The sequence below is a fragment of the Dipodomys merriami genome, unplaced genomic scaffold (assembly GCF_024711535.1).
Source record: "Dipodomys merriami isolate MVZ:Mamm:240054 unplaced genomic scaffold, mDipMer1.0.p SCAF_3, whole genome shotgun sequence".
NCBI lineage: Eukaryota > Metazoa > Chordata > Mammalia > Rodentia > Heteromyidae > Dipodomys > Dipodomys merriami.
The window spans coordinates 83,010,592-83,035,313 of NW_027204492.1; the positions used below are offsets into that span (position 1 = coordinate 83,010,592).

At 42.3% G+C, this 24,722-nt stretch overlaps 1 long non-coding RNA gene across 1 annotated transcript; it reads right to left on the minus strand.

Annotated features, from left to right (window-relative positions):
• Nucleotides 1-14: 14 nt before the first annotated feature.
• LOC138840328 (uncharacterized) lies at nt 15-23,458 on the minus strand. The gene is made up of 3 exons (XR_011376066.1): nt 23,326-23,458; nt 23,116-23,189; nt 15-462 (listed from the first exon to the last, which is right to left on the minus strand). It is a non-coding gene; the product is annotated as an uncharacterized lncRNA (long non-coding RNA).
• Nucleotides 23,459-24,722: the final 1,264 nt, after the last annotated feature.

Consider the following 24,722-nt stretch of genomic DNA (forward strand, 5'->3'; position numbering starts at 1 on the left):
CCCCCCCCCTCCTTCTCTCTACGGGTATCCTTTTCTGGAGATCCTTACAAGTTTGTTCTTAGTAAAGTGGGGTCTGACAAATTCCTCAATAGCCTCTGTGGTGAGGAGTACAAATAAATAGCATCCAACACTCAGACTGCTTTGCAGTAAATGGGCTAAGGAAGTACTCTAGCACCTGAGAAGCCTCTTCAGTAGCCAGCTTCTGTAGTCTTCTTGCTCACTGAGGTTCTGTGTTCCAGTTTCCAGGAAACACCATACACAGCCCAGGTTGTGACTGGTTGAGATGGGGATGACTGCAGGGGGGGGGCCAGTGAGGACCTTCTGGAGGGTGTAGCTCTAGGCAGAAGCCCTGAAACTCTGTCTTCTCGATTATTAGATACTTCTATCCATTTGTAGTTGATGGGCCCTTTTTATGATGTCCAAACTAGCTGCAGGATGATGGCTCTAAATATGATGTATGTTCTGAAAATAAGAGTATCATTATCTTGAAATAGTTAATGAGAAAGAGATCACTTGGACTTGAAATCTACTTAAATTATCATCATTTAACACTGTATTTGTCCATGGAAAAAGCTGTTACACATGATTTCAGCTAACTATTTTTGAACAACTTAAAATCTGGTTTTAAATATTTTACCACCTATTTGGATTAAGGAGAGGTTATATTTGTTGATGGTGGCTGTTAAGAATTTTGGGGGTTTAAGGAATTGTTTTGTTTTGTTTTGCTAGTCCTGGGGCTTGAACTCAGGGTATGGGCACTGTCCCTGAGCTTCTTTTGCTCAAGGCTAGCACTCTACCACTTGAGCCACAGAACTACTTCTGGTTTTTTCTGTGTATGTGGTACTGAGGAATTGAACCCAGGACTTCATGCGTGCTAGGCAGCACTTTACACAAAGCCACATTCTTGTCCCCCCCGCCCCATTTTTGCCAGTCCTGGGGCTTGAACTCAGGGCCTGGGCACTGTCCCTGAGCTTCTTTTGCTCAAGGCAAGCACTCTACCACTTGAGTCACAGCGCTACTTCTGGCTTTTTCTGTTTATGTGATCCTGAGAAATAGGACACAGAAATAAATTCAAGTCTCGCACTTCAAAACTTGAAAATATTTTAGAAGGGCTGGGAAGGTGGCTCAGTGGTAGAGTGCTTGCCTTGCATGCATGAGGCCCTGGGTTTGATTCCTCAGCACCACATAAGCAAAAAGAAAAAAGCCGGAAGTGGCACTGTGGCTCAAGTGGTAGAGCGCTAGCCTTGAGCTAAAGAGCTGAGGGACAGCACCCAGGTCCAGAGTTCAGTCCCCATGACCGGCAAAAAAAAAAAAAAATTTAGAAGTTTAATAGTAGCAGGGCGCTGGTGGCTCACACCTGCAGTCCTAGCTACTCAGGAGAGTAAAATCTGAGGAAGGTTGTTTGAAGCCAGCCTGGGAGACTCTCATCTTCAATAAACTACTCAGAAAAGGCTGGAAGTGGCGCTGTGTCTTAAGTGGTAGAGTGCTAGTTTTGAGCACAAAGAACCTCAGGGACAGTGCCTATACCCTGAGTTCAAGCCCCAGGACCATCCCCAAAAAATGTTTAATACTAACTCAAAAAAAACCCCACCACATCAAAATGGTTTATAGGAGAGTTCTAACAAGCAGATCTTTCTGAAGTTATGGTGTCTTCCAGAATATTGTAAAGGAGAGAATATATAATCTGACTCATTCTATGGCAACAGCAGAACGTTAAGGTCACAGGCAAATCAGGACAGCATGAGAAAAGGAAAATTAAAAGTCAGTCTTGCTCACGGATACAGACAAAATTCTAAACAAAACACTGACAAACCCAGTTCGGTGCTATATGAAAAGGTAAAGATCACGGCCACGTTATGTTTATATCAGAAATGCAAAGTTGTTCTATCATGAAGGAAAATCTATCAATGTCATTTACCATGCTACGAAATTATTGGAGAATAGAGTAGAGCTGTGGCACAAATGGTAGAAATTACTGGACAAAAAACATAATCGGGGCTGGGAAGGTGGCTCAGTGGTAGAGTGATTCCTTTGCATGCATGAGGCCCTGGGTTCGATTCCTCAGCACCACATAAGCAAAAAGAAAAAAGCCGGAAGTGGCGCTGTGGCTCAAGTAGTAGAGCACTAGCCTTGAGCTGAAGAGCTGAGGGACAGCGCCCAGGCCCAGAGTTCAGGCCCCACAACCGGACCCCAAAATAAACAAAAAAAACAAAAAAAATCATCCTAGGAAATTCAAAATCATTTGATATTTTTAATGATATGAAAAATAATAAAAGTTCTTTCTATAGAGAAACGGGATGAAATAAGAAAACCAGTTAACACCTATAGAAACTGACATGAAATACTGTGTGAGTGTGTGTGTATGTGTGTGCATGTGCATTCATACGTGCCAGTAATGGGGCTTGAATACAGAGCTTTGCATCCTTGTTTAGTTTTTTTCCATTCAAGGCTGGAGCTCTATCTTACCTCCACTTCCAGCTTTTGCTGGTTAATTGGAGGTAAGAGTCTCATGTGCTTTCCTACTCACTACCACTTGAGCTACTGCTCTACTGGCTTTTTGCTGGTTAATTGGGAATGAGTCTCTTAGATTTGTCTGCCCAGGGTGGCTTCAAACTCAATCCTTTTATCTCATTCTCCAGAGTAACTACAATTACAGGTGTGAACCACTGGCACTCAGCAGAAAATACTGTTTTCTTTAAGTAAAAGAGAAGTTTATTGCAAAGCTAAAGATAAAGCAGCCCAGGGGGCACTAGAGCTGGCTATCCCACAAATACCTTCTTACTACAGACAAAATAGTGGTGTTTCCCTTACACTACACAGGACAGGAACACCACTTTTCTATTCATTGGATATATTTATTGGCCATCTCAATAAGATAAGAAAAAGAAAGGCATAACACTTGGAAAGGAAACAAAGCTTTCATTATTTATAAACCATATAATATGCTGTCAATATCGAAAACACAAAAGAATATTGACACACAGTTTAAGAGTTAGAGCTGACTCAAGTACTGGCACTGTAATGGCAGACAGTAAGAAAGTACTCAAAAACAAAGGGTGAAAGTACTCAAAAACAAAGGGTTGGGATATGTCAAAGGGACATAGGAGTCAATCGGAAAGTATCCCCAGTGGGCAAAGCTAGAATTTGAACAATGAACCAAAGAACAGAGTATTGGATTTGTATCTCAAGTCACTAAATAAAATATAGATGAGTTTATACTGATATAAACAAGTGACTAAATACTTTTAAAAAGGGATGAGACAAATCTTTACAGAAAACTTAGAGATAATATAGATATGCCCTCTTCTAGGAGCCTGGACCCTGTCCCTGAGCTCCAGCTCTACCACTTGAGCCACAGTGCCATTTCCAGTTTTCTGTTGGTTAATTGGAGATAAGTCACAGCCTTTCCTGCCCGGGCTGGCTTTAAACCCTGATCCTCAGATCTCAGCCTCCTGAGTAGCTAGGATTACAGGCATATAAGCTCAATCTATTAAAAGAAAAAAAAAGAAAACTGAAAAAAGAAACTTAAAAAAAGAGGGGTTAGAGACTTGGCTCAGTTGGTAGAACATCAGCCAATAAGCAAAGCATTAAGTATCAAGTCTGAGTACCAGTCTTGCAACAAAAACAAGAAGAAAAGGGCTGGGAAGGTGGCTCAGTGACAGACTGCTTGCCTTGCATGCATGAGGCCCTGGGTTCAATTTCTCAGCACCACATAAGGAGAAAAGCCAGAAGTGGTGCTGTGGTTCAAGTGGTAGAACGCTAGCCTTGAGATGAAGAGCTGAGGGACAGTGCCCAGGCCCAGAGTTCAGGTCCCATGACCGACAAAAAAAAAAATCAAGAAAAAAAAGGGCCAATCACTAGTGGCTCACACCTGCAATCCCAGAAACTTAAGAGACTGAAATCAGAGAATCAAGGTTCAAAGCTAGCTCAGGCACAAAAGTCTAAGAGACTCTTATCTCCAATTAATCACCAACAAATAAACAAACAATAGCAACAACAACAAAAGAAAACAGAAGTGGACTTGAGCATAAAAGCTCAGGGACAGGGGCTGGGAAGGTGGCTCAGTGGTAGAACGCCTGCCTTGCATGCATGAGGCCCTGGGTTCGATTTCTCTGCACCACATAAGCAAAAAAAAAAAAAAAAGCCGGAAGTGGCGCTTTGGCTCAAGTGGTAGAGCTCTAGCCTTGAGCTGAAGAGCTGAGGGACAGAGCCCAGACCCAGAGGTCAATCCCCACGACCGGACCCCCCCAAAAAAAGCTCAGGGACAGCACCAAGGTCTTGAACACCATTTGAGCCACACCTCCACTTCTAGTTTTTGGTGGTTAACTGGAGGTAAGAGTTTCATGGAGTTTCTTGCCTGGGCTAGCTTTGAACCCTGATCCTCAAATCTCAACCCCTGAGTAGCTAGGATTAAAGACTCAAGTCACTAGTGCCAGTGATAAATGCACCAACCAGAATGTGGAGTATATAGGAACTCTTTACTAACTTATCTGTAAATGTGAAATTAGTCCAAAATGAAAAAATTACCTGCAAATAATAGTTTTTAAGGTAAATGGTAATAATATCAATAAATAAAAATTAGTTATATTTCTATACACCTGCAAAAGATATAAAAATATACTGAAAATATCCCATGTATAACAAGAGCAAACAAAGTATGGAGGAGTAAATCTAATAAAAGATATGTAAAGCCTTATGCAGAAAATGAAAAGGCTTGGACAAGAGACATCAAATAATTTATCTTAAGCCAGGAACCAGTGGCTCACACTAATCCTAGCTACCCAGGAAGCTAGGATGTGAGGATTATGGTTCAAAGCCAAGCTAGGCAGGAAAAGTCTGTGAGACTCTTATTACACACAAAAAAGCTGAAGTGGAGTGTGGCTCAAGTGGTAGAGTGGTAGTCTTGAACAAAAGAGCTCAGAGACAGTGCCCAGGCATGGAGTTCAAGCCCCAGTACTGGCACAAAAATAAAAGAGTTTAAGCCGGGGCGCTGGTGGCTCACGTTTGTAATCCTAACTACTCAGGAGGCTGAGATCTGAGGATTGCAGTTCAAAGCTAGCCCTGGCAGGAAAATCCGTGAGACTCTTATCTCCAATAAACCACTAGAAAACCGGAAGTGGTGCTGTGGCTCAAGTGGTAGAGCGCTCGCCTTGAGCTGAAGAGCGCCGGGACAGCGCCCAAGCCCAGAGTTCAAGCCCCACGACCAACAAAAAAAATAAATAAATAAATAAATAAATAAATAAATAAATAAAATAAAAGAGTTTAAATACAAGGATATATTGTGATTAGAGCTAGAAAGACTCCATATCATAAAGATAAATTATTTTCAAACTGATCTATATATTCATTGTAATTCTAAAATTTTTATAAGACATAAAATTTTCATAAAACATAGATTTTTTAAAAAAAATTTTTGTGTCAGTCGTAGGACTTGAACTCTGGGCCTGGACGCTGTCCATAAGCTCTTCAGTTCAAGGCTAGCACTCTACCACTTGAGCCACAGCACCACTTCTGTTTTCTTCTAGTGGCTAATTGGACATAAGAGTCTCACGGACTTTCCTGCCCTGGCTGCCTTTGAACTGTGATCCTCAGATCTCAGACTCCTGAGTAGCTAGATTACAGGCATGAGCCACTGGCACCCATCCAGAATATAGAATTTTTTATAGAACATGATTCTGAAATGTATTTTAAGTAAAAAAAAGGATTGAACTCGGTGCTGATGGCTCATGTCTGTAATACCTAGCTACTCAGGAAGTTGAGAATCATGGTAAAGTCACTTGGGCAAAAAAGCTTGTGAGATTATTATATCCAATTAACCACTAAAAAGCTGGAAGTGGAGGAGTGTCTCAGTGGTATAATACCAGCCTTGGGTGAAAAAAAGAAGTGAGAGCCACAAAGTCCCAAGTTCAAGTCCCAGTACTGGCACCAAAAAAAGATAAAAAAAAAAAAAGAAAGTAAAGAAAAATAATCGAGAATATATGACAGTCCTGAAGAAAAATAAGGTAGGAAGATTTTCTCTATTCAGTATAAGATATATCATGAGGCTACAGCATCAAAGTAGTACAGCACTGGTCCATTGGCAAAAGAATTAACCAAAAGTGAAGAGACCTATACAGATAAGGAACTCTGATGTATGAGAGAAGCAACACTTCAGATTATTAAGTTAGACAATAATGAAACCACCTCCTTCCCTTATACCATACAAACATCAATACTATCTAGATTAAGCCCTTAAACATGAAAGGTAAACTTTTGTTTGAAAAACATAAAGAACATGTATATGATATAGGTCAAGAAAGACCAGATAAATGGCTAGCTATAAGAGAAAAGATGAATCAATTCCATATAACTAAAACTAACAATTCCTAGGGCTAAGGGTATATAATTCAGTGGTAGAGTACTTGCCTAGCATTCATGACTGTGATTCCTAATACCTACATCCCCAACTGAAAAAAGAAATACTGCTCATGGAAAGTCAGATTAAAGAAAAGCCCATAAACTAATAAAATATAACTAATAAGTATAACTGATAATTGGTAAGTAGTCCAAATAAAGAACAAATTACAACAAAGAACAATTACAACAAAATATGATGACTGAGGTTTGAGGCCAGCCTGAGCAGAAAAGTTCATGAGAGCCTCTTCTCAACCCATATCTGTAAGCAGTAATGTACACCTTTCATTCTAGCTATGTGAAAGGCTGAAATTGGGAGGATCATGGTTCTAATCTAGTTCAGGCAGAAAAGTCCATGAGATGTACAGTACTTTCACAATAAAAAAACTTAATTAAAAAAAAGTCCATGAGACTCAGTCTTAAAAGAGGTAAGCTGGGTATAGTAGTATGTGCCTATCATCTCAACAATGACATGAAGCCTAAAATAGGTGGCTCATAGTCCAGGTCCATGCCTGGGCAGAAAGTGAGACTCTAAACAACTGCAAGCTGGGCGCTGGTGGCTCACACCTGTAATCCTAGCACTACTCAGGAAGCTGAGATCTGAGGATTGTTGTTCAAAGCCAGCCCCGACAGGAAAGTCTGTGAGACAAAACAAAACAAAAAAAAAACACTCAGAAAAATCTGGAGGTGGCACTATGGCTCAAGTGATAGAGGGTTAGCCTTGAGCACAAAGAGGCTCAGGGACAGTGCGCAGGCCCTGAGTTTAAGATCCAGAACCAGCAAAAAAAAAAAAAAAGCAAACAAGTGCTGATGGTGCCCACCTGTAATCCTTGCTCCTCAAGGGGATAAGATCTAAGGATCATCATTTGAAGCCAACCAAGGCAGGAAAGTCAATGAGACTCTTATCTCCAGAAAACCAGAAGTAGAGCTGTGGCTCCAAGTAGTAGATAGCTCACCTTGAGCAATAAAGCTCAGGGACAGTGTCTAGGCCCTGAGTTCAAGCCCCATGACAGACAAAAATAACAAAACACTGAAAACAAAGCTAGCAGCATGACCTCCAAGCATGAAACTGAGTTCAAACCTCACTGCTGCTTTTAAAAATAATTCATGGGCTGGAAAGGTGGCTCAGTGGTAGAGCACTTACCTTGCATGCATGAGGCACTGGAGTCGATTCCTCTGCACCACATAAGCAGAAAAAAAAAGCTGGAAGTGGTGCTGTGGCTCAAGTGGTAGAGTGCTAGCCTTGAGCTGAAGAGCTGAGGGACAGTGCCCAGGCCCAGAGTTCAGGCCCCACAACTGGACCCAAAAAAAATTCAATAAAAATGATTTTTAAAAATCTAAATGTGAGCAAAGCGACAGTGGCTCACGCCTGTAATCCTAGCTACTCAGGAGGCTGAGATCTGAGGATCGCAGTTCAAAGCCAGCCCGGGGAGGGAAGTCTGTGAGACTATCTCCAATAAACCACTCAGAAAACCGGAAGTGGTGCTGTGGCTCAAGTGGTAGAGCGCTAGCCTTAAACAAAAAGAACTCAGAGACAGTGCTCAGGACCAGAGTCAAGTCCCAGAACTGGCAAAAAAAAAAAAAAAATTAAATGTGCAGAAAGGAGAACTGTGGCTCAAGTGGTAGAGTGCTAGCCTTGAGCACAAAAACTCAGGGACAGCAACACCCAGGCCCTGAGTTCAAGCCCCAGGACCAGCCAAAAAAAAGAAAATAAATAAATGTGCAAAAGATTTTAACAGTTCTGTAACAGAAGAGGAAACATGTAGCCAAAAATTAGGAAAACTATATTAATAACCACATTAATTACTGGAAAAGTGCTAATTAAGTCTATTGTATACTTTCACACTCACTGATGACAAAAAATGAGTGATTGCCAAATCCTAGTGGCTCACACCTATAATTTTAGTTACCCAGTAGGTGAGATCTGAAGATACTTGTTCAAAGATAGTTTAGGCAAAAAAGTCCATGAGACTCTTACCTCTAACCAGCAAAACACTGGAAGTGGAAATGTGCCAGCCTTGAGTAAAAACAAACAAGAGCTGAAGGCCCTGAGTTTAAACCCCAGGACAGGCACCAAAAAAAAGTGAGAGCTGGGCCTTGTGGCTCACACCTTTAATCACAGCTACTCAATGGGTTAGATCCGAGGATCAGGGTTTGAAGCCAGCCAAGACAGGAAAGTGTGTGAGACTCTTATCTCCAATAAACCACAAGAAAACTGTAAGTGGTGCTGTGGCTCAAAGTGGTAGAGAGGGGGCTGGGAAGGTGGCTCAGTGGTAGAGTGCTTGCCTTGCATGCATGAGGCCCTGGGTTCAATTCCTCAGCACCACATAAGCAGAAAAAGCCAGAAGTGGCACTGTGGCTCAAATAGTAGAGCGCTAGCCTTGAGCTGAAGAGCTGAGGGACAGTGCCCAGGCCCAGAATTCAGGCCTATGACTGACAAAAAACATGGTAGAGAGCTAGCCTTGAGTAGAGAGCTAGCCTTGAGCAAAAAGCTCAGGACAGCGGTGCCCAGCCCCCCCCCCCAAAAGTGGGACAATATGGAGTTTGAGGGCACAGATCACTGGATTCTCTTACTTATTGCTAAAAGGAGTGTAATTTGGTATCTTTTTGAATAGTTTGGCAGAATCCTGGCAAGGTAAACTTTTTACATGTCCTATTATACAGCAGCTGTATTCCTAGGTATATAATTAGAAAAATGGCTATGTGTGGGCAGCAGGAGATGTACAAGAATATTCACTGTTCAAGTGCTGGAGGAATATCAATACCAAATTTCAAACTCTACTATAAAGCCATAGTAATCAAAACAGCTTGGTACTGGCACAAGAACAGACTTCAGGACCAATGGAATAGAATTGAAAACCCAGAAATGAACCTACAGACCTATAGCCATCTAATCTTCGATAAGGGAGCTAAAAAAATAGAATGGAAGAAAGACAGCCTCTTCAGTAAATGGTGCTCGCAAAATTGGTTAACTACTTGTAGAAAACTAAAGCTAGATCCTTATATATCACCCTGCACCAGAATCAACTCCAAATGGATCAAAGCAGACACTCTGAAAACATTACAGGATGGAATAGGAGAAACCCTAGGTCTCCTTGGCACAGGCCGAAATTTTCTTAATAGAGACCCGGAAACAAAACAAATCAAAGAAAGCTTGGACAAATGGGATTGCACGAAGCTGTAGAACTTCTGCATGGCAAAGGACATAGCTAGCAAGATATACAGAAATATAATAAAGGGCTGGGAAGGTGGCTCAGTGGTAGAGCGCTTGCCTTGCATGCCTGAGGCCCTGGGTTCGATTCCTCAGCACCACATAAGCAAAAAGAAAAAAGCCGGAAGTGGCGTTGTGACCCTAGTGGTAGAGCACTAGGTTTGAGCTGAAGAGCTGAGGGATAGCGTCCAGGCCCAGAGTTCAGGCCCCAGGACCAGACCCCCCCCCCAAAAAAAAATAAAAAAAATATATATAAAATATAAAGAACAATAACATCTATAGCAGCAGCAACAAAACAAAACAACAACAAACCCTAAGAATCCAGATATCAGCAAGATTGCCAAATGGAGCTTTTCAGGATTTATCTGAGTCTCTCCATTCAAAGTTCAAGGTACTGTAGCAAACATAGGGTCTAGCCCTAAGCTAGTAGACATTGGTACCCGGCCAGTCCCTGCAAGCCAAGGTTCTAGGAACATCTCTGCAGACCCAGACTCCAAGCCAGACCTTGTGGACAAAAATCCCTGACCCATGGATTTAGGCTTCTGCCCTTCCCCAATAACAAGCCAGCTCCTATACATCAGGCCCATTCCATAGCCTGGCTAGACCCTACAGATTAAGGCTTAAGGATCATCCTAATATCAGGTCAGCTCCTGTGGGCCAGACACCAGGCTAGCCCCATGGATACAGGGTCCAGTTGCATACTGTGGACAAAAGCTCCAGGTAGACTCAATTACTTGGTAACTCAGATGGGTACCAGGACAGTCCGACCAAGGATTCTAGCATCAAGCCTGTCCACACCACACTGACTGGCTTTCACACACAAAGTCACTTTTGCAAAGACTGGTGTAAGTCTAATTCTTCAAATGTGCAGTCACAAAAGCACAGCCACAAGATCAAGACTAAGCACAGAGACAGGCAAAAACACCACTACTAAAGGAGCCAAAGAATGTGCTAGTAAACAACCTTAAGGAAAGGATTTGTGAACTACCTGAAAAAAAATAATTGTGTAAGGAAGCTTGGTTAAAATCCAAGAAAACATCAACAGCAAAACTGATCAAGCACAACAAAAGTATCTGTGGACTTTAAGGCAAGTTATTTGAAAATATAATCAGAGGAGAAATAAGAAAATGAAGGAAAATGAGAAAACTAATGGTATTAGGTAACACTGAAAGAGCAAATGTTTGAATGATGTAATTTAATGAAGGAGAAGTGATACAAAATGTTTATTTAAGGAAGCAGGAATTTTATAAAAGAAAACTACCTGGTGCTGGTGGCTCACACCTGTAATCCTAACTACTCAGGAGGCTTAGACCTGAGAATTATGCTTCAAAGCCAGACCTGGCAGGAAAGTTCAAGAGATTCTTATCTCCAGTTAACCACCAAAAAAGTAGGAAGTGGAGATTGGGCTTGAGTGATAAGAGTGCCAGCCTTAAGCACAAAAGTTCAGGGACAGCTCTCAGGCCCAGGACTGGGGCTGTGTGTGTGTGTGTGTGTGTGTGTGTGTGTGTGTGTGTGTGTGTGTGTGTGTGTGTGTGTGTGTGTGTGTGTGTGTGTGTGTGTGTGTGTGTGTGTGTGTGTGTGTGTGTGTGTGTGTGTGTGTGTGTGTGTGTGTGTGTGTGTGTGTGTGTGTGTGTGTGTGTGTGTGTGTGTAAAACAACCCATGAACAGTAAGGTAAAGTGTATATATATCTATATATAAATATATAGATATATAAATATATATAGAACAACCCATGAACAGTAAGGTAAAGTCTTCAATCAGATCCAATCCAAACAAGACAACAAAAAGACAAAGAATAAACCATGAACAGAAGATACTGAAAGTAGCAAAGAAAGAAAGCGAATAACATACAATAGAGTTTAATAAGGCTACCATCAAATTCTCAGCAGAGATCTTACAGATTAGGAGAGGGTAGGATGGATCCACTCAATAAGCTGAAGGGAAAAAAAAATCTGCCAATGAATAATACAGTACCTGGCAAAGATGTGCTTCAAAATTGAAGATGAAACGCAATACTCCTCGACAAACAAAAGCTTTGAGAGATTAGACCAGACTGGAGAACAGGTAAAGGGGTGACATTGTCCAATAAGAAATGTATTCTTAGCCGGGCGCTGCTGGCTCACGCCTGTAATCCTAGCTACTCAGGAGGCTGAGATCTGAGGATTGCGGTTCAAAGCCAGCCGGGGCAGGAGAGACCGTGAGACTCCTATCTCCAATAAACCACCAGAAAACCGGAAGTGGCGCTGTAGCTCAAGTGGTAGAGCGCTCGCCTTGAGCTGAAGAGCTGAGGGACAGCGCCCAGGCCCAGAGTTCAAGTCCCATGACCAAAAAAAAAAAAAAAAAAAAAAAGAAATGTATTCTTTATCTGACTTATATAACTGTAACCCCTCTGTATATCACCTTTATAATAACAATTTAAAAAAAATCTAAAAACGAAGGGCTAACATGAGTTATTCAAGTTAAAGAAAAGGATGTTAGTTTGCAACAAGAAAACATAAAGTATAAAACTCACTGGCAAAAATACATAGCCAAATTCAGAATATTCTAATACTAAAACAAAGGTGCTTAAATAATTGATACTTTAGTATGAAGGTTAAAAGACAGTATTTTCTGGGCATTAGTGGCTCACACCTACAATCCTAACTACTCAGGAGGCTGAGATCTGAGGATCATAGTTTGAAGCTAGTCCAGCAGAAAAGTCCATGAGATTCTTATATTCTATAAATTAGCAAAAAAGCTAGAAGTGGAGCTGTAGCTCAAGTAGTAGAGTGCTAGCCTTGAACAAAAAGAGCTTAGGGACAGTGTCCAGGCCCTGAGTTCAAGCCCCATGATTGACAAATATATGTGTGTGTATGTATATATATGTCATATATAAATATATATGAGAAGTATTTATATAGTGCTGAAAGGGTCAATTGATCAGTAGAGTTACAACTACAAACATGTGTACCCAATATTGGAGCACTTAAATATATAAAGTAAATCTATCAACAGACCTGAAGAGAGATATATTGAAATCAATAATATGAAACTTGAGTATTTCACTTGCAGCAATGTAAAGATCAGCCAGATAGAAAAATCAATAAGGAAACAACAGACTTAAACTATACTTTAGACCTAATAGACCTATGTATACACACCCCAGCTCCAAGAGAATAGATTTTAAGTATATATTTTAATCAAACTCCCCAAAATGAAAAAGTATATGAAATAAAGCATATACTAAATAGTTTCATACTATTTATAATAAAATGTGTTATTTAACAGATGAAAATAAACAGATGTACACTGGGTGGCGTGGCTCAAGCCTGTAATACTAGCTGCTGCAATAATGGAGATCAGGAAGATTGCAGCTTGAGATCAGCCGCAACCAAAATAAAAAAATTCACCAGACCCACATCTCAATCAATGACAGCTTGGCACACTGCTGTTTGTAAGTCTGTTCATCTCAGATACATGGTAAGCCTAAATGGGAACATTTATGTTCCAGGCCAACTGGAACATAAATGCAAGATACTAATTATTTTGTCAGTCTTGGGGCCTGGACTCTGTCCCTCAGCTCTTCAGCTTGAGCCTAGCGCTCTACCACTTGAGCCACAGCTCCACTTCCAGTTTTATGGTGGCTTATTGGAGATAAGAGTCTAAGGGACTTTCCTGGCCGGGCTGGCTTTGAACCACGATCCTCAGATCTCAGCCTCCTGAGTAGCTAGGATTACAGGAATGAGCCACTGATGCCCGGTGCAAGATACTATTAAAAAAAATAATGAATGCAGCTGTGCACCCATGGCTCACTCTTGTAATCCTAGCTTCTCAAGAGACTGGGATCTGAGGATCACAGTTAGAAGCCAGCCTGGACAGGAAAGTCCATGATATTCTTATCTCCAATTAACTGCTCAAAAAAGTCGAAAGTGGAGGTATGGCTCAAGTGGTAGAGTGATAACCTTGAGCAAAAAAGTTCCAGGACAGCATCCAGGCCCCAATTTCAAGCCCCAGCACCAGCACAAAAAAGGACAGAAGGCATGGCTCAAGTGGTAGAACACTTGTCTGGCATGAACAAGGCACTAAGTTCAAACCCCAGTACCACAAAAAAATGCATTTAATAATAAAATGTAAGAACCCCAAAGTAAAAGAGTCTGATACCAGAATTATTAAAATAAAGTATCTATAAGGTTCCATGTTTTACAAAATTATTAGACATACAAAGAAAGAGTAAAGCATGCCATATATACATAGGAACAAAACTAGCAACAGAACATGTCCCTGAGTTTTCCCATGCTTTGGATTTAATAGACAAAGACTCTAGCTATTATAAATATTTTCAAACAAGGAAAGGAAAGTATATGCCAATAATTAAAGTCCAGGTAGGGTGCCAGTGGCTCACACCTGTAATCCTAGCTACTCAGGAAGCAGAGATCTGAGGATTATGGTTAGAAGCCAGCCTGACAGAAAAGTCTATGAGACTTATCTAAAATTAACCACTAGAAGTGGAATTATTACTCAAGTGGTAGAGCACTAGCTTTGAGCGTAAAATCTCAGGAGCAGTGCTCAGGCCTGGGTTCAAGCCTCAGTTCTAACACACACACACACACACACACACATACACACACACACACACACACACACACACACACACACACACAAACTGAAGTCTGAAAACAGTATCTTATCAAATGCAGATAATTTGGTGAGACAAGCTTTGAAATTATCTTAGAAATAGGGCAGGGGCTGGGAAGGTGGCTCAGTGGTAAAGCGCTTGCCTTGCATGCATGAGGCCCTGGGTTCGATTCCTCAGCACCACATAAGCAGAAAAAAAAGCCGGAAGGGGTGATATGGCTCAAGCGGTAGAGCGCTAGCCTTGAGCTGAAAAGCTGAGGGACAGTGCCCAGGCCCAGAGTTCAGGCCCCACAACCGGACCCCCCCCAAAAAAAAGAAATATGGTATTGGTGTCTCATGTCACTAAGGCAGCTGACATCCAGAGGGTTGCAGCTTGAAGCCAGCCCAGGCAGAAAAATCCATGAGACTCCATCTCCAATTAGCCAGCAAAAAGTAAGGCTGGGGTGTGGCTCAAGTGTAGAGCACCAGACAAACAAGTTGAACAATCTCAAGAACCTGAGTTCAATCATCAACACTAAACTTGACTGGAGGAAGTGGCACTGTGGCTCAAGTGGTAGAGCACTAGCCTTGAGCTGAAGAGCTGAGTGACAGCGCCCAGACCTTGAGTTCAAGTCCCACGACCGACAAAAAAAAAAAAAATTGACTGGAGAAGATAGGTGCTGGTGACTCACACCTGTAATCCTATCTGCCCAGACCTTGAGTTCAAGTCCCACGACGGACAAAAAAAAAAAAAATTGACTGGAGAAGATAGGTGCTGGTGACTCACACCTGTAATCCTATCTACTCAGGAGTCAGAAATCTCAGAATCTCGGTTCAAAGCCCAGGAAAGTCCACAGACTCATTTTATCTCCAATTAACCACCAGAAAACCTGAAATGGAGCTGTGGCTCAAAGTGGTAGACCACTAGCCTTTAGCAAAAAAGCTTAGGGACAGTGCCCAGGTCCTGAGTTCAAGCACTAAGTCAAAATAAATAAAAAACCAACAAAAAACCTTCACTAAAGAAGCTCAATAACAGGGCTGGGGAGGTGGCTCAGTGGTAGAGCGCTTGCCTTGCATGCATGAGGCCCTGGGTTTGATTCCTCAGCACCACATAAGAAAAAAGAAAAAAGCCAGAATGGCGCTGTGGCTCAAGTGGTAGAGCGTTAGCCTTGAGCTGAAGAGCTGAGGGACAGCGCCCAGGCCCAGAGTTCAGGCCCCACGACCGGACCCCCCCCCCAAAAAAAGAAGCTCAATAACAGATTTGAGCTGGCAGGAGAAAAAAAGGATAAATTAGCAATAGGTTAATAGCAATTGGCCATTCTGAGAATCAGAAAGATAAAAAAGGGAAAAAGAAACAGATGCTCACAGACTTGTAGGAGACCACCAATCACAATACATACATAATGGAGTTCTATATGATAACAGGAATGAGAATAGGAAGAGAAAGGACTGGAAGTTCTCAAATGAGATGAAAAATATTAATCTACATTATTTAAGATGCTAAAAGAAAAAAACTCAAGGTGATCCATCCTTACAAACATCATGGTAAAACTGACAAAAAAAATCTTGAAAGCAGTAAAAGAAAATGACTCAATAATATTAACAGTTGCCTTTTCACAGAAACCATGGAGGCCAGAAGGTGATATGATTGTAATAGAAACATGTAAATGTTCACAGCTCTAGTTAACAAGTCAGGATGCTTTGTTATAAAAGTTTCAAAAAGTTTTCTCTTTCTTGCTCCCCCTCCATTTTCTCATGTATGGGAATTCAAAAACTTTTCTCAACTCAAGGCAAGGGCACCATGTTCCTCTCATTGTCCTGCTGACCAAGAAAGTGAAGGAACATTTAGGATAAGAAGGAATACACATAGCTATTGAACCCTTGTGATCCTCTCCTAAGAATATCCTCCTTTGACCTCACAGTGTGAATGCTTAGTCTTGTGTAATTTATCATGCTCAAGTGTCATTTTTTGTCTTTTAGTATCCATTGGGTTTACTTGGAGATTTATAGGCACATTCTAATTATTACAAATAAGGGAAACTATGAAGCCTATATTTCTTTTTTTTGGGGGGGGGGAATCGGTCATGGTGCCTGAATTCTGGGCCTGGGCGCTGTCCCTCAGCTCTTTAACTTAAGGCTGAAGAGCTACAGTGCTACGTTTGGCTTTTTCTTTGTGTCTTCACTTAATATAATTTTCTTTCCAAGTCTTTCCATTTCCTTATGAATAGGGCAATGTCATTCTTTCTGATGGAAGCACATAATTCCATTGTGTACACATACTTTCCTAATTTTAACTACTTTAGAGGCTGAGCTCTGAGGATCAAGATTTGAAGCCAGCCCAGGCTGGCTCTTTTCTCCAGTTAAGCAGCAAAAAGCCAGAAGTGGAGGTACAGCTCAAGTGGTAGTGTGCCAGCCTTGAGTAAAAAAGCCAGTTAAGCTGGGCGCTGGTGGCTCACACCTGTAATCCTAGCTACTCAGGAGGCTGAGATCTAAGGATTGCTGTTCAAAGCCAGCCCAGGCAGGACAGTCTGTGAGACTCATCTCCAATTAACCACCAGAAAACCAGAAGTGGTGTTGTGGCTCAAGTGGTAGAGTGCTAGCCTTGAGCTGAAGAGCTCAAGAACAGTGCCTAGGCCCAGAGTTCAAGCCCCATGACTGACTAAAAAACAAAACAAACAAACAAAAAACAGGTAAGAGAGCAAGGCCTTGAGTTCAAGCCCCAGTATAGGCACACAAAATCTGAAATGAAACAAAGAAGAGGGGAGAGGGAGAGGAAGAGGGACAGAGGAGTTCTTAAGCAGTGATAAGGTTAGGCAGATAATATGGAGTGTACTTACACCAACTAGGATAACTGGGATGTCACTAGGTGATATAATCTTATGTGACCACTGTCATATTTTTGGTCCATTGTTGTCCAAAACATCATTATGCATCACAAGACCGTAACTAAATGGAGAAACCTGGTGGGTATCACCCCAAACAAGTAGGCAAAGTAAACAAAATTAGTATTGGGACAAAATGACTTCATGTGCCTCCTGAATTTGGACCAGAAGACACATCCCATCTGTGGCATTCTTGCCAAAATCACAATGAAACTTTAGACAAACCTAAATTCTACAAATAATTGCTCAGAATTCTACAAAAGAATCAAAATCATGTAAGAAAAAATAACCCAAAGCTGGGCACTGATGGCTCCTATCTATAATTCTAGATACTCAAGATGATGAGATCTGAGGATCTCAGTTCAAAGCCAGCCTGGGCAACAAAGTCCATGAGACTCTTTTTTTTTCTCTGAGATATAATTAGTTTATTTTTTTTTAATTTAATTTAATTTTATTTGTGAACATACTGTACAGAGGAGTTACAATTACATGGGCAGGATAATGCGTACATTTCTTACCAAGCATTGCAGCCTCCTCCTTTGTTTACCCTTCACATCCCTTCCCAGCCTCCCCCCTCCCCCCCAATCCCAATCCTTCTCCTTCCCCCCCTTCCCCCCCCCCCCCGGCACTGACGTTGTAAAGCTCGTTTTGGACATGACAACTTGTACTTCTCATTGTTGCAACAGGTCCACCTGTATCCTTAAACAACTGGTTTTTCCCCATCTCCTCCACAAGTTATACTGACATCAAATATAGTGAAAGCAGGGGTTATACTGTGGGGGAGGGACATACAAAGCAACAAAGAGATAATCTTATAAATGCATTAGAAACACATGCATGAAAGAAAAAAACATTAAAATACACATCTAAGGGTTCATTTTCCTGACTCTTATCTCCAATTAAGCACCAGAAAAGCGGAAGTAGTGCTGTGGCTCAAAGTGGTAGAGTGCTAGCCTTGGACAATAAAACTCAGGGACAGTGCCCAGGCCCTGAGTTCAAGTCCCATGACTGACAAAAACAAATATCCCTAAGAACTGTTCCAGATTGAAAGTGCCCAAGGCAATGTGACTAAGGGCAATTAGGGATTGTGAAGTTGATCATAAAAGAAAAAAATAGTATTGGGAAAATAGATGAAATGTAAGTTCTATATTTTTGCTACTGATACTGTACTAATGTTAATTTTGTATTTTTTTTTTCTTCTGGGATTGAAACCAGGGCCTTCTGATTGTTGGTAAATGCTCTGTCACTGAAGCTATGCCCCACAAATCTTTTTGCTGTTTTGAGTTTGCTTTTCAGATAGGGTCTCCCACTTTTGCCTGAATGGCCTTGACTTCTACCTGCATGTTCCATGTAACTGTGATACTGAGATTCTAGACATGTGCCACAACACCAGAACACCTGGCTTGTTTTCTTTTTGTTGTTGTTGCTTGGTTTGGTGCCAGTACTGTGGCTTACACTCAGTGTCTAACACTCTTGGCTTGGCTTCTGCACTCAAGGCTGGTGCTCTACCACTGGAGACACAGCTCCACTTTCAGCATTTTGCTGGTCAATTGAAGAGAAAAGTCTTATAAGCTTTTCTGCCTAAGCTGGCTTTGAACAATGAGTCTCAAGTAGCTATAGGATTACATAAGTGAGCCACTAGTACCTGGCTAGTTTTTGAGATAGGGGTCTCACTAATTGTTAACTCAGACTGGCCTTGAATTACAATCCTTTTATCTATGCCACCTGGTAGCTAGGAGTAGAAGTGTGTGCTGCCATATCCAGCCTTAGTCTTTTAATTTTTTGATATTTAAACTGTAGTTATATGGTAATTAACATTTAAGGAATTTAACTGAAAAATATGGGAACATTTGTGTAATTATTTTAAAAATTGAAAGCCTAAAAATTCTAAAACCAGCCAGGGAAACACGCTAGTGGCCCGTGCTTGTTAATCTAGTTACTTCAGGAGGCTGAGACCTAGAGAAACATACCTTGAGAACAGCCCAGGCAGAAAAGTCCAAGGGGCTCCATCTATTAACCAGCAAAAAACAAAGCTGGAGTTGTGGCTCAAGTGGTAGAGCACCAGCCTTTAGCAAGCAAGTGGAACAGATTGAAGCCCTGAGTTAAAGTCCTGGTACTGGTGAAAAGAAAATAAAAAACGACTAAAGATAGATATCTGTGGCTCACACCTATAATCCTAGCTGCTCAGGATGCTAAGATCTGAGGTGTGAAGCCAGCCCAGGAAGAAAGTCAATGAAACTCTTTTATTTTTTTTTCAATGAAACTCTTATCTCCAATTAGCCACCCAAAAAAGCTGAAAATGAACCTGTGGCACAAGTGGTAGAGTGCTAGCCTTGAGCAAAAAAGCTTAAGGACAGCTCCCAGGCCCTGAGTACAAGCACCAGAATCAGAGAGTGTGCATGCACACACACAGGCACACATGTGCACGTGCGCACACACGCGCGTGCACACACACACAGAGGCATGCATGCATGCATACACACAAAGAAGGTGGAGGATGAAGACAGTCTGGACAGGACAAACTGAATTAAGAACATCTATCCTAATCTCTCAGCCTCCTGGTAAGAGACACATGAGAGGGTTGCTTGGGGAGCAGAGGGAAAAGAAAAACCCAAATCACTATTCAAGGAGTGTTTCTCAGTGTGGACAGTCAAGGAGTGTTTTGTGGGCATTTTTGATTGTTACAATAATCAGAGATCCTTAGTAACTTTTTTTTTTTTGGTCGGTTATGTGGCTTGAATTCTGGGCCTGGGTGATGTCCCTGAGCTCTTCAGCTCAAGGTGAGGCTCTACCACTTGAACCACAGCACCATTTCTGGTTTTCTGGTGGTTAATTGGAGATAAGAGTCTCACAGACTTTCCTTCCTAGGCTGGCTTTGGACCTCGATCCTCAGATCTCAGTCTCCTGAGTAGCTAGGATTACAGGTGTGAGCTACCAGCGTCCAGCCCATTAGTGGCATTTAGTGGACATGGACCACAGATTCTATAGTGCACAAGAATTTAACAAAGAATTGTACCAGATTTCGTATAGCCTTAGAATGTCAGACCATCATGCAGGTAAAAAATTGGATTATTCATTAATTTTTTTTGTGCTGGTCCTGGGACTTGAATTCAGGGCCTGGGTGCTGTCCCTGAGCCTTTTTGTCTTAAGGCTAGTGCTCTACCACTTGAGCCACTGCACCACTTCTGGCCTTTTCTGAGTAGTTTGTTAGAGATAAGAATCCCCCAGACTTTCCTGCCTGGGCTGGCTTCGAACTGCAATCCTCAGAACTCAGCCTCTTGAGTAGCTAGGATTACAGGCATGAGCCAACAAGACCCAGCTTCATTCATTAATTTATTCATTTGAAAAAAACTTATTGAGAAAGCATATGTACCATGCACTGTTTTAGGTAATACAGTGCCATTAAGGAACAATTGATTGGGGAGTTAGACAACAAACAACAAACCTAACAAAGGTAAATCATATAATCATGAAGTGCATTATGTTTCAATTAACAATGATCTGCAACTGTGACAGTGGTTCCGTAAGTTTATATCACCTGCTGGCTGTGTAGCAGCTAATAATGCCTGTAATCCCAGTTACTTGGGAGTTGGGAGATTGAGAAAATCGAGATTCAGCATCAACCAAGGAAGAAAGTGGCTCATACCTGTAACTCTAGCTACTCAGGAAGCTGAGATCTGAGGATCATGGTTTGAAGCCAGCCCAGGCATAAAATCCTGTGAGACAACCACCAAAAGGCCAGAAGTGGATTGTGGCTCAAGTAGTAGTGTGTTAACCTTCAGCAAAAAAGCTAAAGGATAGAGCCCAGGCCTTGAGTTCAAGCCCCAGTAGGCACACACACAGAAAAACTTAATGAGAACCCATCTCAATAAATAATCTGGGCAGTGGTGGTGACTGCCTATAATTGCAGAAGGCACAGATAGGAGGATCACAGACCGAGACCAATTATGGGCAAAAATATAGGCAAGATTTTTAGATAGATAAGACCCTATCCAAAAAATAATTAAAGCAAAAAAGGGAGGATGGGGCACAATTCAAGTGGTACTGTCTACCAAAAGTGAAGTCAGGAATTCAAAACCCAGTACTACAAAAAAGTATAATATATACTTATATATACATACCATATATTATATATAATATATAATCACCTAGTGATGTTGTAGCCATTTTTAGTAACACTCTATGATGTAAGCAAAATGATCAAACTGCCTAATTATATATTATTCAAAACAGATTCCAATTGCCAAACATCTGACTGAACTATATAAGAAGTTGTGCACTAGTGGAGAAAATTGGAGCATGTTTAGGGCTAGGGGAGCCTGTAATTTTAAACAGGATGGTCAAGGTAGACCAGGGGAGGGGAGGAGTCTAGTACAATGTCCCCTAGATGGAAGTGTGCCCTACTGTGTTCATGTAACATTAAGGAGGCCATTATGGGTGGAACAGGGAAAGGGAGACTGGGGGATGAATGATCAAGGATTTTAATTTAGACTGACTTTTCCAGAAATTCAGCAACCATACAGACTATACATATTCTGTTTTATAGAACTTTATGGAAAATTGTCCATCATTTAGAAGAGCTGCATCATCCAACCTGTGGTTTGAGTCACCATTAAACACACATGGAGCTGTCATATTCAAGCGTGTGCAAGTATGTGCAAGAACATTTCATTATGTCTTCAAGTGAAGTCACATCCCACCCTTTACATATTGAAATGTATATTGATTTGTTATAAATTTTTCTTCCTTATATTAAAATTAGGGCATTATATTGGTTGAAGGTCATGAATATATTCAATGTTCTATATACTTCATTTGAAAATAGTGAAGAGGGCATTTCAAAACATATAGAGTGTCTGAATGCCCAAAGTACGGAAAGAAAATGAAGGAAGTAATCAAAAGCCAGGTTACAGGAGGCGGAGATTTGAAGATCCTGGTTTGAAACCAGCCCAGGCAGGAAAGTCTTTGAGATTCTTTTCTCCAATTACCACCAAAAATGTCAGAAGTGGAGGTGGAGGTGTGGTTCAAGTGGTACAGCACCAGCCTTGAACAAAAAAACTAAGGGATTGTACCCAGGCTCTGAGTTCAAACCCCTGTACTGGCACTGGCACTGGCACTGGCACACACGTGTGTGTGTGCACGCACACACACACACACATACATCAGGATGGGATGGGGGTGGGAGGTTACTGATGGCTGAGCATGAGTTTCAGGTGGCCAGAATGCAACAAGAAGACAAGAATGTGGTGATTCGCATTATATAGGAAGAAGAATTATTCAAAAAGTGGCTTTTAATTTAGGTTGGTCCTCATCCTGGCTGTCTCTACAAACTTAGCGGGTAGGCTGGGGAAGGTTTCCCTTCTCAGTGAGGATAGAAGCAGCCCAAGGCTAGGTTCCATGTTTTTTTAAAACCCTGCTTTAAGATCGGTTTTGTTGCTATAAATAGTCCCCCCACATACAACCTCTTTAGGAATGGAAAAGAGACAGGCTCAAAAAAGAATATCAAAGAAAGTCAAGCATTCAGAAAGATCCAATGGGGGGTGGTGTCAGACACAGACAAGAGGAAAACAAAGACAGAGACCAAGAGAGACAACATTCTTTTCAATCAGGACAGTCATCATTTATTGAAAATTTCCTAGGGGCCCAGGAGCTGGGAAAAATAATGCACATTCATTGTCTCAGGCAGAAATGATTACACCCCCATTTGACAGATGAGGAAACTGAGGCCCAGGTGGGTGAAGCTATATAGCTCAAGGTTTCCTGACTACTTTCAACAAATCGAGTCAGGTTTGATTCAGCCTCCTAGGTCTGGGCTGTCTAGTATGTCTCAAGAGAAGGAGACATACACTGGGGTGGGGTGGGGTGGGAAGACATGGAGACAGAGGCACACAGACGATCACGTGAGCTGCAGACCTGCACAGAATCGTTTCCTAAGAGATTGCGATGCGGGGGGAGCGCTGTGAAGAGGGGGGCGTTGTGGAGAGGAGGGTGCTGTGGAGGGTGGGCACAGGCGGTGGGCTCCGCAGGGTACTCACCTGCTTGCCTCTGGGGGCCACAGGAACACTCGCCTTCCCTTTGCTACCTGAAGGATCCTCAGCCACCCGCAGACCTAAGGTTAAGAAGCCGCCCAGGTAATAGCGCGCCAGGCCCCACCCCTCACGCACTCTAGGTCGACCTCTTTCCCCCCAACCCCCCTCCCCCGCCCCGCCAACTCCCCGCTTCGCCCTATCTTTAAGATTTCTCACCAGATAGGTCCAGCAGTCGGCGCCGCCGCTGTGGTGCAAAAGACCTGCAGCTGGATCTCGCGAATCCACTGGACGCTTTCCTCCCGCTCGCTGAAGCGCGAGCGGGGTCACGGGCCTCTACTGCTAGCTAAGACTCCTCGGCTCCCATTGGAGGATGCCCTGCTGCCTTTCCAGAGATTGGCTGGAAATTGAACATTTTATTTTTACCCCTCCCCCGCACTGGGATCCAAGCGGAAGAAAACTCCGCCCCTCAGGGGGTCTTTGATTGGTTTACTAGTCAAGCCCACCCGTTAATAGGATTGGCCAGGAAAAGAGCCAATCCACATTGCTAGTCTATTGAACTGGTGGGGGGTGTGGGGGGGGGTCAGATTGGGAACAAGTAGTCTCGAAGTCTGAAGCCAAGCCAGGTGCAAATCACAGAACCACGCGCTTCTTGATATCATAGTCCGTCACGTTGCACTTCCCTCTCTCTACTAAGACTCTGAGTCCAGTTTCCTATCGCTTCACAGCCACCTGCTGAGATTTCCGAGTCTGATGTCTCTTTCTCCCTCCCCCTTCTCTTCCCTCCTCTTCTCTCCTTTCATCTCTCTTTGAGCCAGTATTGAGGCTTAAACTCAAGATCTCAAGTTCTTGATTGGATTTTTCCACTCAAGGCTAGTGCTATAACACTTGACCCTTACCTCAAGGGTCTCATGGACTTTGCTGCTCCGGCTGGCTTTGAACCGCAATCTTCCAATTTCAGCCTCCCTAGTAGTTAGGATTACAAGAGGGAAACACCAGTGGTCAGGCTCAGGTTTCTCTCTTGAGGGGAGCATTATTCTAACCATGGAGGATGCAATATGGTCCATCACCCAGCAGCTCCTCAGACTTACTGAGGCACTGGTCAAGCGGCAACCCCATTAAGACCTTCAGTTTAACAGTGTGTGGAATGGAGCCAGGGCATCAGTGGCTCATGCCTGTGATCCTAGCAACTCAGGGGGCTGAAATCTGAGGACTGCAGTTTGAAGCAAGCCTGAGCATCAAAGTCCATGAGATTCTTATATCCAATTAATCACCAAAAACAGCCAGAAGTGGAACTGTGGCTCAAGTGGTAGAGTGCTGGCCTTGAACACAAAAACTCAGGACACACACACACACACACACACACACACACACACACACACACAGTGTGTGTGAAATGGGAAATGAACTCAGAGCCTAGGCACAATTCCTGAGCTTTTATGCTTACGACTAATGCTCTACCACTTGTACCACAACTTCACTTCCAGGTTTTTAGTGGTTAATGGAAATTTTCTGCCTGCTCAGATCTGAGGATCACGGTTCAAAGCCAGCCAGGTAAAGTCCCTGTGAGACTCCTATCTCCAATTAACCATTCAAAAACCTGAAGTGGGGGCTGG